Source organism: Bombus affinis, chromosome 15 (genome assembly GCF_024516045.1).
Source record: "Bombus affinis isolate iyBomAffi1 chromosome 15, iyBomAffi1.2, whole genome shotgun sequence".
NCBI lineage: Eukaryota > Metazoa > Arthropoda > Insecta > Hymenoptera > Apidae > Bombus > Bombus affinis.
In genome coordinates, this window is record NC_066358.1 from 2,202,880 (window position 1) to 2,217,134 (window position 14,255).

The 14,255-nt window shown below is 38.7% G+C and overlaps 1 protein-coding gene and 1 long non-coding RNA gene across 3 annotated transcripts in view; both read left to right on the forward strand.

Moving 5' to 3' along the window:
• LOC126924910 (protein slit) overlaps window positions 1-14,255 on the forward strand; it is a 588,806-nt gene that overhangs the window by 137,047 nt on the left and 437,504 nt on the right. The gene's annotated exons all lie outside the window — the stretch shown is intronic.
• Window positions 1-14,255, forward strand: part of LOC126924915 (uncharacterized) — a 136,867-nt gene that overhangs the window by 83,367 nt on the left and 39,245 nt on the right. The window contains exon 2 of the long non-coding RNA XR_007713754.1: window positions 12,135-12,217. This is a non-coding gene — a long non-coding RNA (uncharacterized LOC126924915). The remainder of the gene's footprint in view (window positions 1-12,134; window positions 12,218-14,255) is intronic.

Genomic DNA, 14,255 nt, shown 5'->3' on the forward strand with positions numbered 1-14,255 from the left:
TGAAAAAACTAGGACTTCCGGCGGGACGGAGGAGGAACCCGTACGTAAGTTTCTTTTCGCGATCGAGAACGGTAGCTGTTTCGAAGATAAGCGGTCGGAGTGTTATTCCACCGGTTATGGAAACAAAACGTAGCAGTCGAGCTGAAGGTATCGTTAGCAGTGAGTTTTCCCGAGCCGAGGCAAAACATTTTTCTAGGATGAGCTCAGTACGATTGTTACGTTTGTCGTACCACGATCTCGCGATATTAATATTTAGATCAGTCGTCGATCCGATTCCTTGGGGCAAACTTACGACGAATCGTTTTTCATAAAAACTACTACCGTGTTGTTACTGCAGATCGTTATTTGAATTTTATTCATTCTTGATGGTTCTTTAGAAATTTCCTTCCTATAATTTCGCCCGTTAGTTTCTTCAAGTTGTGAATGATCACCCCACAGGAATATGAGTTTGTGATGAGTTTAGTCAGTTGGTAATAAACCATGGGATTTATGAACACAAGAGAAGACTTGGAGAATTTAAATATTTTATATATTTTTACCCAATCACTGTTTTATTATGAAATTTTCCATTATACTTGAAGATTACCAGGAAATAAGGTGACAAGTTACATTTTCTATTTTTTATAGACAAGCAGTCATAAGATTCTGCATGTTGTTGATTAATTCTATAGTATCGAAATTATTTTTATATCTGATTTTGGAGCTAAACACTTGTTTTATTATCTCTATCAAAATTTTGAAAATATTGCTCGTCATAATATTATAATATAAGAGATATTAGAATTATTTAGGTGTTATTACAGAGATATTTATTAATTATTAGGTGTTAGTAATTATGTCTTTGTCTTGTATCAAATTTTGTCCACTTATTAATTATTTTTTAAAGGCTTACATCTTTGGACGTAATAATTTCTCATATTAAAATCCTCCTGTTTAATCATAAAATGAATTTAAAATCAGAAAACCAACAGAAATGTTCTTATCATACCTTTTTGTTATATGGTCGAGTAGATTTGTCAGAATTTCCTACGTAAATCTTCGCAAATTTTTTCCATGCTATTTGGATTAAGAGTAACAAAAGTCGCATAATTGTTCATTCGCTATTTTTCTCTGTTACATGTAGTTTCTACAAATTTTATTAAATATCTTGACACAAATATAAAATAGTTTTACTCATAATCTGGATTAATAATCGCGTTTTGTACGAAATTTGTAGACGTCCTGGTACTTATGAACGTTGGTGTATATCAGGTTGTCGTTCATTCGTCGTGGAATTCGAAACGAGAAGCCTGAGACAATTGTTACTGCTTGGTATTCTCTGCCCCTCTGGCAATGGGTATGTGTATGTGTGTGAGTGTGAAAATTGCAGGATGGACGAGCGAGAAGGTAATGGGGTAAGAGGGAATGTGGAATGAAGTGGATGAGAGACACACGGGGGTTGTATTGCGTTCGCCGTGTGAAATAATGCACTTTTAGGGGTGTGAAGATCCATCCGTGAGATCGTTGTAAGTGTAGCGACTGTGATTGATGGACTAGAGCGTACAGGTGTAAATATTAATTTGAAGAAGGGCGGATAGCCCGAGGGGAAGGGTGAAAGTCGAGTGAAAATAAATAGCGAAAAAGCGTGTAAATAGAGCCGAGTAAATGAGAACAGAAGGGTGGTTAGAAGAAATGAGGAGTGTTTGAGTCAATAGGATGAAAATGCTGTTTCAGCCAGTGTAAACCGTTGATAATTATTGTAAATTTCCTTCTGTAGAAATTCAGTTCATCGAAATTCTGATTTACGTCAGAAAATTTAGGATTAGTACTATAATTTTAGTATTATAATTTTTATACTAACACGCAATATGTACTAACACTAACACACGCCGTTTTAAGTTATTTTGAGGTATACAAGGTATAACAAAATATAAGAATTTATAGGGTTGATTCTGGACATTGAAACGATAAAAAAATTCGTGTATAAAAATGTTTGAAGCCTATTTCGTAAGTGACAAACAATTTCATTTTGCGCTACAATGAAATATTTGCTTTTTGTAAAATTATGATGCTTTTTTCCGCTTACCTACTAAATTTTCTCTTGTCTACCACTGTAGGTTACAGATTATACATTTTTGCATGCAAACTACGGAGAAAGAGTGAAAAATGTTCAATTTTTAATTTTTAATAAAATATAAATATTCCCTCGCATATAATTCGTTGCGAACGAATATAAAAAATGACGAGTTGAATAAATTAATCAGAATTCTCCATTGATAGATGTGTAACATCGATCATATAAATAATATTAATATGTTTGAATTTCTCACATTCATAAAAGTATAGGGAAATACGCATCACGATCTATTACGAATATGAAACATGTACCGTAATATAAGCTACTTTTTATCAATAAACTTTGTTAAATAGGACCCATTAAAAATTAATATCGTTTCTCATTTAATTTTCCAAAATACCTCTTCAAGATTAACCGATCACTATTTTCTATTTAAATAAAAATTAACATTCTCTCAATGACCGCTTCGCGAGAAAAAGGTAGGCCATTTCTTTGTAAAAATTTTAAAAATATTTGTTATTTTTGGTACGAAACACTTTCGCAGTCATTCGAGGATAATAAGAGGAGAGAAAACACAGAATTTCAAAATACCTACCTTAACGTGGCATCCGAGCAGTCGGCAATCACACTGGCCAGCCTGTCGGCTTTAATAAGAGGCAGACGTAGTCACAAAGGGATGCCACGGGAACCTCCTATGTCTTGAAGATGGGAAGCGGTCAAAGGACGCTCGAAGCGTGCCTTTTCCAACCTTCCCTGCCGCGCTTTTTCCGCTTTAAATGCAAATAACGCAATTACCACAGCCGTTCGGTGACAGCTGCGCGCTTCTTCGGACATAATTCATGTTTCCGTGGGTTTTGGGGGTGGGTCAGGGTTGGGGGAAACGGAGAATTAATTCCTTGCGTCCGGTACGACGTACTGTTAATCGAAAGGATTTCCGGGTTTCGATCGATAGAATTTGGTTCGATTTGGCCTGGGGTTGCTAGTAGTTTCAGAAATGCAGTATTCATTGCCGTCTCTTATGGTTTCCTAATTAGAGATATGGAACAATAGAATTGGGATTTCAATGGTAGCTTCTGCGATTGGTCACAATTATCTACAAGAAATTGTTACAACATTCGATTACGTAGTTATTAGAAATGTCGCAAAGCTAAGGGAAAATTATTCGCAACGTTTTGGGTACAACTACTCGCAAAAAATTCATTAGAAATTATTAAACGAATAGCTAATGCCTATTTAAATGTTTACTGAAAAAAATGGCAAAAGGCAAATAATTATATATCCATTAGAATCTAGTACTTACACAATTTTCTTTAAAGATTTGGAACATTGTAATGAATGCAGAACCACTTAAGTTTCATTGTTTAGTTCAACAGTTTCATTTTGTATAAACGTAAATGTACGATAATTATACAGAATACGCAGCTACAAAGATTTAAATGCAGTTCGTAGACTGTACTTCGTTACATTTACGCTTACATTTAATTATCAATGAAATAGTTTACTTCTGTAATCTATAATCTAGTAGTCTACAATATATAGAATACTTAACAGGTCTAGTATATATAATATAATAATGGTATAGCAATCGCAATATACCTATCTATTAAATGCATCGCGCGACTACTTTTAATAGAATTCTCCGCAGCCCGGCAATTTCTCCCAAGGAGCAAAAAGCACTTGTTCCATCTCCCTGAGAACTTCCTAAAAGAATAGCGAATCCACAAAGGAAGGAATTTCCCAGCGCCACTTTAGGACTCGGACCAATTTAAAAAGAGCCGCGAAAAACCTTAATCACCTTCTCCGCCGACATCAGTATCCAGCATCAAATTTACCAGTGGGAATAAAACGGAACGCTCGGCCGCAAAGCGGTATCACGGCGAATTAAGCAGAGGAGCGTCTAAGTACTCCGCGTTACTCCACTAATTTCCTTCTCGCGAGACAAGGAGGACCCCGTCAATTTGCTAGATTTCCACGAAGCCGCGAGGGTACGCCGCATCCGGAAGCATTTACAATAAGCGTAAAGAAAGAAAAAGAAGAAAAAGGAATAAACAGGAAAGGAAGAGGGAAAAAGGAGTCGCGAGACGCACTTAGAGCAACTAAAAGGGTGAAGGCGAGGGGGTAGGAAAGTAATCAGCAGCTCTCATCTTTCGGAACGCGTTTTAACAATTACTTCGTCCCAGGCGAAGAAGGAAGTTCCGCGACGCGTTACGCTCCCTCGTGACTTTCTTTTCAGCCCTCTGGGCTGTCTTCCACCACGAAAATTCCTGGCTAGTAGCCGGTTTCACCACCTCTTTCTCGCGTTACGATATCCAGCCATTTACCCTCCCTTCGGCCTCGTCCGGCTCTCTCTTATTTTCTTATCGTTGCTGGTCCTCAGTCTTCACTACCCTCTTCGTCATCCAGCCCTCGTTTCTCCTAGAGAAACCCTCCACCCTTCTCGTGGCAATGTCGTCTCGGCCTTCGCGACCGAAGGGACAGCTATTCGTGAAAGGGAATGGAAAGAGAACCGGCCAGGGCAAATTGATATTAAATGCGGAGGTTGGACACCTTGTATATTTCTTTATTAACTTCCCGCCAATGGACCCACGCGTTACACCCTCTATACGTTCTTATGTGAGGGTGTTTTCGAAGAGTCCGTTACGTGGATTGTAGGGTGGAAATTTTAGGTGAATCTGGCTAGAGATGGTGGGTTTCGGCAGGGTTGTGGGGTAATTTGGGTTTGTGGATCGTTCTCGGGTTATTTGTTGCGGCAGGTGGGGTAGAGTTATGTGGTTGAATAATGGAGGAAGTGGAGTTTCGTTTGAGATATTGTTTAGCTGCAGATTTTTATTTAAAAGTTGTTGGAATTAGATTAAATGGAGATGAAATTGTTTGAACAAATTTAGAGGAAGTTAACGGTTCGTATTGGTAAATTGTTAGAATTAGAAACATAGGTGTCTTTTGGATGTAATGATATCTTTTATCAATTTTGGCAGAATATGACGAATATATTAGAAAATAGAAATTACTTTAATACGTCCCAGTGAAGTGAGTGCCAACAGTGCTTATTCTTTCATTTGCTCCCTTCTTCACGTTTGTTTCATTCTTTCACTCAAACCTTTTACATTTTCAATCCAGTTATCCTCACATATTTAGCAACAATCCTCAAGAAATCCAAAACTCATCTTCTCTAACTTTCCACAATGCATATTCATATTCTCAACAGCTACTGTAATTCACCATAATCCTGGAACCAAAATAGAAAAAGGAACTCCAAAGGATGCCAACTAAATCTTCCCTAAATTCTACAAAACGCGTCTTTTAAACTCGAATCACCCATTTTCGACTTCTTTCGACCTTCTTCACAAACTTTCTCTGCTATCAAGCAAGCAACTTCCAGCAGCAAAAACAAAGTCCCTCGGCAAGATAAACGATCAAAGAAGCGAAGAAACGGTGATTGAAAAAAATCGGCCGGTGAAATTCGTCACGCGATCGAGGTCTTGGCTCTTGCTCCTCGCCTCGACTTCCTAGCGACGCTTCCTGAGGGAAAAAACTTGGCTAATCCGGCCGATCGTTCGGTTGGTAGGCGCAGCAGGTCTCGGTTAATTAACAGACACGTGCGTCTCATTAACGGAGTTTCAGCCACAAATCACGGCGAATGCGGCCACAGGCATAAATACCAATTATAGCAGCGAAACGGGCCGGCTGCCCGAAGCTGCGAAGGGTTCGCGAGGCGTTCCCTAAAACGAAGCCACCCGAATATAATTATAATCCATATAGACTGGCGAGGGGTTGCTCGAGATTAAAAACTCCTTTCTCGAAATTAGTCTCTGCCCTGTTCCTATATACAGGACCTTAGTATTTCTTTCTTTCGATCTGGCCAATTCTTGAGTTTAGGTATGTCGAGTCGAGAATGAAACTATTGGGTTGCTTTATATAGAATTTTAATAGTGGTAGGAGTAACAATAGAAGAATGGATTCGTACGAAAGTTATTATATTATAATTCAATATATGATAATATGATTTGCAAAGTATTTTTAAAATTCTTTGGCGATCTGAGATTTTGATGTAGGTCAATGGCGGATGATAGCGGTTTCTACATTCAAAAATCGTGCTAAGATTTTGTAGACTTTTGAAACCTGATGAGGTTTGAAAGAGGTTCTTTAATATTTGAAAGGATGATTCTTCCACCAGTGGTTTGTGGAATTTAAATCTTAAATTGTGCGCAGTATTTCATGATCAGTGGAAGTATTTTTAGTATTTTCATATTTTGTCATCTCGTTCAATCGTTCCTGGAAAAAGATCTCAGTGACGAAGGAATCCAAACTTATCGCGTTGAGCCGAAGCGAAGGGTAGTTTTAAAGTTCTAAAATTCTGCAGGACACGTCTCCGTTTCAACAGAGTAGATAGAACAAAGCGACAGCGAGCATATCATGCTGTAATCCACACTTATCAAATCGCGAACTCGAGGAACTTGCTGAGTTTCACAGAGCACATATTTTTGTCTTTTGCTACAAAGTGACAGTTGGAGACGTGCGTCGCTTGTTAAACAAAGAATTTCTCGCAAAGCAAATTCGAAACCCAGAAAATATATTCTTCTTTCTTGGATGGTATCGTTCTCTAACGACAATATCTAAAGTAGATAGATAAAAATACATTTACGTTGTAACATATGAGATATCTAATTTTTAACTCTTTTTAAACGGATTCTAAAAAAACTTCACTTGTACTAGTTTCTCATTTCTTTTCTCAATTTCATTATTCAGGTACATTATTAACGTTCAACTCGTTAACACATGAACGAATGATCCATTTCTATAAGTTTGTTTAATTGCAAGTGATATTTTTACGAATACAGAACCCAAGGGAATACGAAGTTTCAAGATCACCAACATTTCAGCTACGCATTGGTTAAATGAAAATGTGCATCACCTGTAGCTATAACGTACTGAGTTTCACATGATGAAGCTGTAGACTCGCAATATACCAGATTTTCAAAGATAACATTATTTCAATGACAAGAATAATAGGGTAGAAACGAGAGATGGCTAGTCGCTATGGTTACTAAATTCATCACAGAGTATTATTTAGTAAATTCTAAATACAGTCATTTGGTTTTCATCCTAGTTGATGTTAATATAGCAAGTGCTTCAGAGAGTATAATAAATCTAAAGCCTGAAGGCGTTCAGTTTCTGAAAAGCACGTCATATTGTCGAGACTGTGGACATGTTAAGATGTCCAACTCGTGTTAGTGCTGTGTTTCAAAGAGTTCCGAGCTTGATAAATCCTAAACCCTATGGCTTTAGAAAGCACGAAGCTTTGGTAACAAAGTGAATAATATAAAATAGTTGTGGTTTAATCAGTGAGATTCAGAGATTTATCTAATTGTAATCAAATTTCTTTGTCTTGTTAGTGTTATACTATCAATTTAACCCTCTCTATTCGTTATGTTGTGGCACATCATTAGAATTACATAAATTGTGCGAATAAATATCCCCATAATGCTAACAAAAGCAAGACCGTATTATTTCGTATTACGTCGTTCGTAGAACAAACGTATTTAGACAAACGCAAACAAAAATTCACTTAATCCAAATTACTAAAGGGCTACCCCTTAGCAAAATTCCCACTCCAGAGGCGTCTTATGTAGGGAAAGAAAACACGAGGTGCGAAAGTACTCGTCATTCATCGAATAAAACAAACGTATTCATACAAGAGCAAACAAAAATCCACTTAATCCGAACTATTACAGAACTACTTCTTAGCAAAATTCCCACCTCCCAAAGCGTTTCTTCTATGGAAAGAAAACACGAGACACGAAAATACGACGAATGAAATAAACCTACCCATACAAAAACTAACTTAGTGCTCCTAACTCTAAGGAAGTTGGTGAACAAGTCTCAGGTCGAAGAAACCGCTCGGTCCCGGTTGAAGGCTCGCTGTCTCAGTAGTGTGTCCGCTTATCAAGCCACAGCACGCTCGATCCTTGAGACGAACGGTCCCAGTTTCTCCCCCTTTTTACTGACGAAATGTAAACGCGTGCACGCGCGTTTGTAGAAGTTTTCGACGACAAAGAGGCGACAGAGGGCGAGAGAGGCATCGAGTTCGTTCGCGAGCACTTTGCAGCCGCCATTAGCGAAGTTTCTGCCGGTGATTAAACCCCGAGCAAGTCACTCAGAAGCTTTTCGACGTTAACTCAGGAAGAGCCGGCATTCAAGATCTCGAGCAATTTCGTCGTAGCCGTAGCATCATTGTCCTCTGTCGCTCTTGTCTGTTCTCTGTCTGTCGTTGTCGACAGACAACTCGTCTTCTCGCGCCTCCAATTGTTCGGTTCCGGACCCAAAGAAAGAAGAGTAACGATAAGACGCGCAAAATCGCCGGCGCTTGCCTGTTTGGACTGAAAGCAAGACCAGATTCTCCGCGCTTCTATTAGCCTGCTAACGGTAATTGAAAGAAAACACTCGCGACGACTTCTTAGAGCGTCACGCGACAGTTTAGGATGCTTTTGCGTTGATGCGTTTGCGTTAGTCTAGTTTGTGATGGTGTTTGCTAACTAATTTTAGTTACAGTTTGGTATATGAGTGGGTTTGTTTGTTTGGGAAGGTTGCGATGGATTGCGTGCAACGGGGGTGGATTTTATTGCGATGATTGGGGTTGGTGTTTATTGTGAGACGAGGAGAAATACGATTGTTCTGTGCATGATCATAAGAAGCGCCTTTATATGATAGTCAAACATTAAATATGTGATTGAATGAGTATATGTGAAAATATAATATGAAAACACAGCGATATCATATGATATACGTATAACATTACACTGTTAGTTACGAGAATACAAAAATGTATCTAAAACACGTGCGGCATTAAAAAGGAGCATGCGGATCAATTGGAAAGAAATTGATACGAGTAAACCACCTAACTCAAATGACACAACCTGTCCTTAAAAATCTATATGCTTAAACCTCCGTATCCCACTAAATCCTCTTCATCGATGAATCTAAATTTTTCGCCGTGTCCTCCCTCTCGTCAAACATAATTAAAATCGTAATAACCCCTCTTCCTCGCTTGTAATAGATAAAGACGTATTCTCCCTAACGCAGAGAGGAGAAGGGACCGGAAATGATGGCGCTTGGAATGGCATCGACTCGCGTAATACATTGTTAGGATATTCGGTAAGTTGGCATGAATAGGGCCATAATATCGGCAGATACGCGCCTCGTCTCCGGAGGAATACGCGCAAGGGATGATCGGTAATGGGCGAAACGCTGCCCCGGGGCTTCCCGCGAGACTGCGGGGGATTCTTTATTTAATATCCCCGGGCTGGTGTCAAGGAATATCGTATATTACTGAGTCGTCTGCGCTCCGCTGGTTATTCGCATCCTTCTTTGGACTCTACTTCTTTATTCGCCTCAATTTGTAGGCCAAATGGAAGAATGTATCTCGCCTCGTCTCGGTTTCTTGGTCGAGCACACGCTGGAATAACCATGCCAGAGGAGGGGGATGATGGAAAACGAGGTTACGGTTGAGTGGTAGTTCCGCAGTGTTCGAGTACATGCGGAGATTTCGACTGTGGTTTTAGTGGGTGCGATGCCCTGATCCTGCTACGTTTCCTTCGCTGCTGCTCGAGGGTCCGAATTGTTTCGCCAAGATTCCCCGAGATTGTTTGCAACCTGTTTTCGAGATTTCAAGGTTTTCGTGTGGTGAGAATTTTATGGTTATTGGCTTTTTCGGATAGATCTTTTGTATATCCGAAATTTGAAAGTTTAGAAGGTATTGGGAATTTTCATGGTGCAGGATTCTTGGAGATGTTGGAAATCTTGAACGTTTCAAAGGTCTTAAAATTCGTAAAACCATCGGAGATCCTGAAGATCTTGGAAGTCTTTCGAGATAGTTGAGACCTTTTTATTTTTTAAATGATCTTTTAATGGTTTCAAGATGCTGCGGCCGTGAATTCTTAGGAATGTTGAAGAATTCCTAAATTGTTGAATCTTGGATTCAATGAAAAACATACTGAAAAGTTTTGAATGTTGAGTTTTTCGAAATTCTTGAAGGTCTTGGATACCTCGAAATTCTGAAGAATTTTGGAGGAGGTTGATTTCTTAAAGAGCGATATCGATCATTTTAGGATTCTTCAAATTCTTGATGAACTCAAAAGCAGTAAAATTAAAAAAAAATCTCCGAATTTTTTAAGATTTTAAAATTTTCAGCAATTTTGAAGTTCGTAGAAACCTTAACGCCCTGAAAAAGAATTCTAAAAATTCTGAAAGATCTTAAACTTGTTATATTCTTAGAAATCTTGAACGGGTATCTCAAAATTCCATCAAGTTTTAAAAACTTTGTAAAACTTCAAACCCTCGAGGCTGTACCATACTCTGAGAAACTTCGGTGTCCTAAAACTCGTAAAAATTTCAGAAACCCTGATCCCTAAAAAATTCCAAAAGTACCCAAATCAAATTCTTACGACCTTCGTGCGCAATCTGCGAAGGTAATCACTTCGAACAACTTCACAAATACCAAGAATCTCATAAACATTTCTCTGTAGTAAACGTTTATTTCCCTTTAAATCACCAACACGTTGACCTCAGTTTAATAATTCCACGCGGTAAGTTCGAAAGAGACGGGAGCCTTTCGGGTGCAATAACCGAGAGCGCAAATTAACCCGGCGTAGATTTCGATTTGAATCTACCGCTTCGGTAACTTTTCTTCCGCTTTGATGTCGCGCGATTTCTCCCGCTTCATGGTTTCGTAACGAACAACCCTCTTAATAGAGTCGGCCTTTCGTCAAACCGTCGCACAGAAGAGAAACAGAGAAACGAAAACGCGAAACGTATTTCTTGCACGTACCGCGAGGGAAACTTCGATATGATGAACCCGAGAACTTGGAAACTTTTGCCCGAGTGAAACTGTTACACACGAAGCACCGCCACTTTTCCTCGCTACTCGATATGTCGCCAAACTCTTCGAGAAGTCGCTGAAAGAGCATCGAACCGTGCTCATCTCTCGCGTATTTTATTCGACGACCAACGCACACGCCAAGAACACAGTCCTTTCGAAAAGACCGAGATTGGAAGCTGACTTGACGCGAGATCATCCGCGTCTATAACTTCGACGGTGGTTAAGAACGAGGTGAAATTTTCAATACTGACCCTTCCAAAGATCTGATCTTACAACTTCGATTTATATTTCAATGTAGAAAAAAATAATACAGTCGACATACATATTTTTTATTCGTCCATCTAGGACCTTTTGGTTTTTTCATTGACTTCGGCATTTTTGTTAAATATTTATACTTTATACTTTAATACTAAAACAAACGTGAAATTAGTAGAAATGCAGTAAAGAATATTTCCTATACATCAACGACAATTTTATCATCGGTTTGCTGCTATGAGACGTTTGAAAACTCAATTTTAAAATTTAATTAATGATTATGTTGAAACTAGAGCCTCTAAAACTATATATATTGCTGTGGTTTTGCGAATTCATCGACAATGGAACATAGATCTTAAACTACGCACAACACATTCCTGGTTCTTCTCGTCATGTTCCTTAGCCAAGAAAGAGAAATGGAATGGCAATGGATTCGAGCAGAAGAGAAACGCTAAGCAATTTCACACAAACATGGCGGTCGCCGCCACGCCAAGTAAATATCGTTCGCGACGATGTTCTGTATTTACAGGACGATATCTGTTAGTCCCGGAGACACGTGAAATTGAAGGGGACACCCTCTATGTATCGCGGCCTCGCAATATCCAGCAGCCCCCTGTCCTCATTCTCTTTCTCTTTCTCTCTCTGTCTCTCATTCTCTTGTGTACAATCTGGCTTACGTACACGGAAGGCGAAACGAAACTCGGATAAAATCACCTGACGCGTGTAATGCGTTTTTTATTAAAGTCTCTCGTCGCCACGAGCGGACGACGAGTTTCGTCGCGTCGCCGCTCGCGTTACGTTTATAATATACACGTATACGTATAATGCGCCACGCGTGTACCAGCCTCTATTTTCACACTCTGCGTAACTTTAATTTCCCTCGTTTCGCGAATTTCACGGATCCCTTTGTGACCATTCTACATTCTTCCTTTTCTTTGTTTGTTTCAGGTAAGTGAACGTCTTTTTTACCGGACCGGTTTGGGTACTTTGCAGTTAATCGTTGCTTGAATTGGATTTTACATTTCTACCATGTGAGTAATAGTTACTAGATGTTTGAAGAGCTTTTTGGAATTAGAATTTTGGAGGATTTCTCTAGCGGTTGAGTTTTTATTTGAGAATTATACCTTTGAATACTTTGAAGTTAATCGTGGCTCGAATTGGCTTTTAGTTATCTACTGTGCAATAGGTATAAATGTTGTAAAAGCTTCCTAGGGTTGAAAGTTGGGAGGGTTTCTCTCTTGGCTGAGATTTTATTTGAAAACTAGATCTTTGGGTACTTTGTGGTTAATCTTAACCTGAATTGAATTTCAGACTATTACTAATTTTGTGAGTAGTAGTTAACAGGTGTTTTAAGAGTTTTCCGAGGTTAAAAATTGGAAGTTTTTCTTTCTTAGTTGAAGTTTTAGTTAGGCAATTTGATATTGTTTGAAAACTTGATCCTGAGATCTTTGGGGTTAATCGTAACTTGAACCGAACTTTAGACAATTTTTACCGAGTGCTAAGTAGTTAATAAATATTTCAAGATCTTTGTGTGTGTGAAGATTGAGTGGTTTCTTCTCCTGGTTGAGTTTTTATTTGGAAATGGGAGAATAAGATGGGGATCGATGGACTATTTCTATCTTTCTCGAGGATTTTTTTCCCTCTTTTTACCCTCCTTAGGTGCCATCGTTTGCGAGATTGGAAATAATTGAGTCATAAAAGTCGTAAATAATTGTAAGGTTGGAAGTAATTTATAACCTGTTTCATTTGGAAATTTCTCTCTGCAATAATAAATTATACTTTCTTCTATCGTAAAAAAGTTGCAAAAGTACTTTATAAAAGAATTTCTATAAAAGTTTCTATAAGAACTATCGGATAAAATATCTATATATCTTATAAAAAATATATCGCACATCTACTTAAACTGTTTTGTCATTTTCAGGAAGAAACCGAAGAAATATATACATTAAAAAGGCAAATAAAAAATTAGAAACAACTAACAATGAATTCATATACGAATGAATCGATTAATAATATTAATCAAACCTGACATCTATAACAAATATAGTTCTAATCGTAAAAACATGAATCAGAAAAAACTCATACAATTTATCAAAGTGCCTAAATAATCACAGCAGAACCATCAAAAAGAAATTAACGAAGAATGCAGTAATTAAATTTACTCAACGCGCACTTCAACATTCTTCTCTATTCCATTCCGCAAACAGAAACGAAACTTCCAAATGGAAGAGTATTATGTACAAAGACATTCGATCACACTGTTAGTGCAATATCAGCAATTATTAACTCGCTGATTACATTACTTTGCAGAATTATCGCGAATATCGGTATCAAACGAACGCGTCAGGTTCAATGGTCAAAGAATCGAAATCGTTATACTGCGTGATGAATGGTATACTATTTAGAGCTTGTCATAAAAAAATGGTCGCCATGGTGACCGAACGCGTCAATATCTAATAATTATTGCGCGAATGGCGGACATCGAGGTGGATCAGCGTTTCGCGAAAATCTAATTACCGCGTGTGCTCCCGTCCTCGACTTATCGTCGCCGCGCATCTAATTGGTCGCGCAAAAACCGATTTCCGTCCTGGCGACGTACCGTTATCGTGTGCACCGATCCGATAGCAACGATAATTTTTGCTACCTCTGAACTCGAGCCAAACAGATCGACGAGAAACAAAGGAAAAAGTACGCGAGAGAAAACAGAAACTCGGGGACACAGAGAAAGAGAGAGGAAAAGGGAGAATGGGACGCGGTTTACGCGTTCCGCAGCGATTTTTCGCTTTTGGGGCCACCGCCGCGTGCATAATTCGTCGCGTCCCGCCTCGAAATCGATGCACGGGAAATTACGAGGCGCACCCTCTCTCGAAATGCGCGGCTCGTCATGATTCAACTTAAATTTTCAAGATATCACTCTGCAACCGCGTGGAAAAACGTTTTTCATCGTTATGCTACCAGACGTTGTTCTTTCTAACTTATATGTCTCTTTTCTTGGATTTTCTCGGAGCTTTAGGAGTTGTTTCGTTTGTTTTTCATTGTTATGTTACTAGGCGTTGTACTTTCTAACTT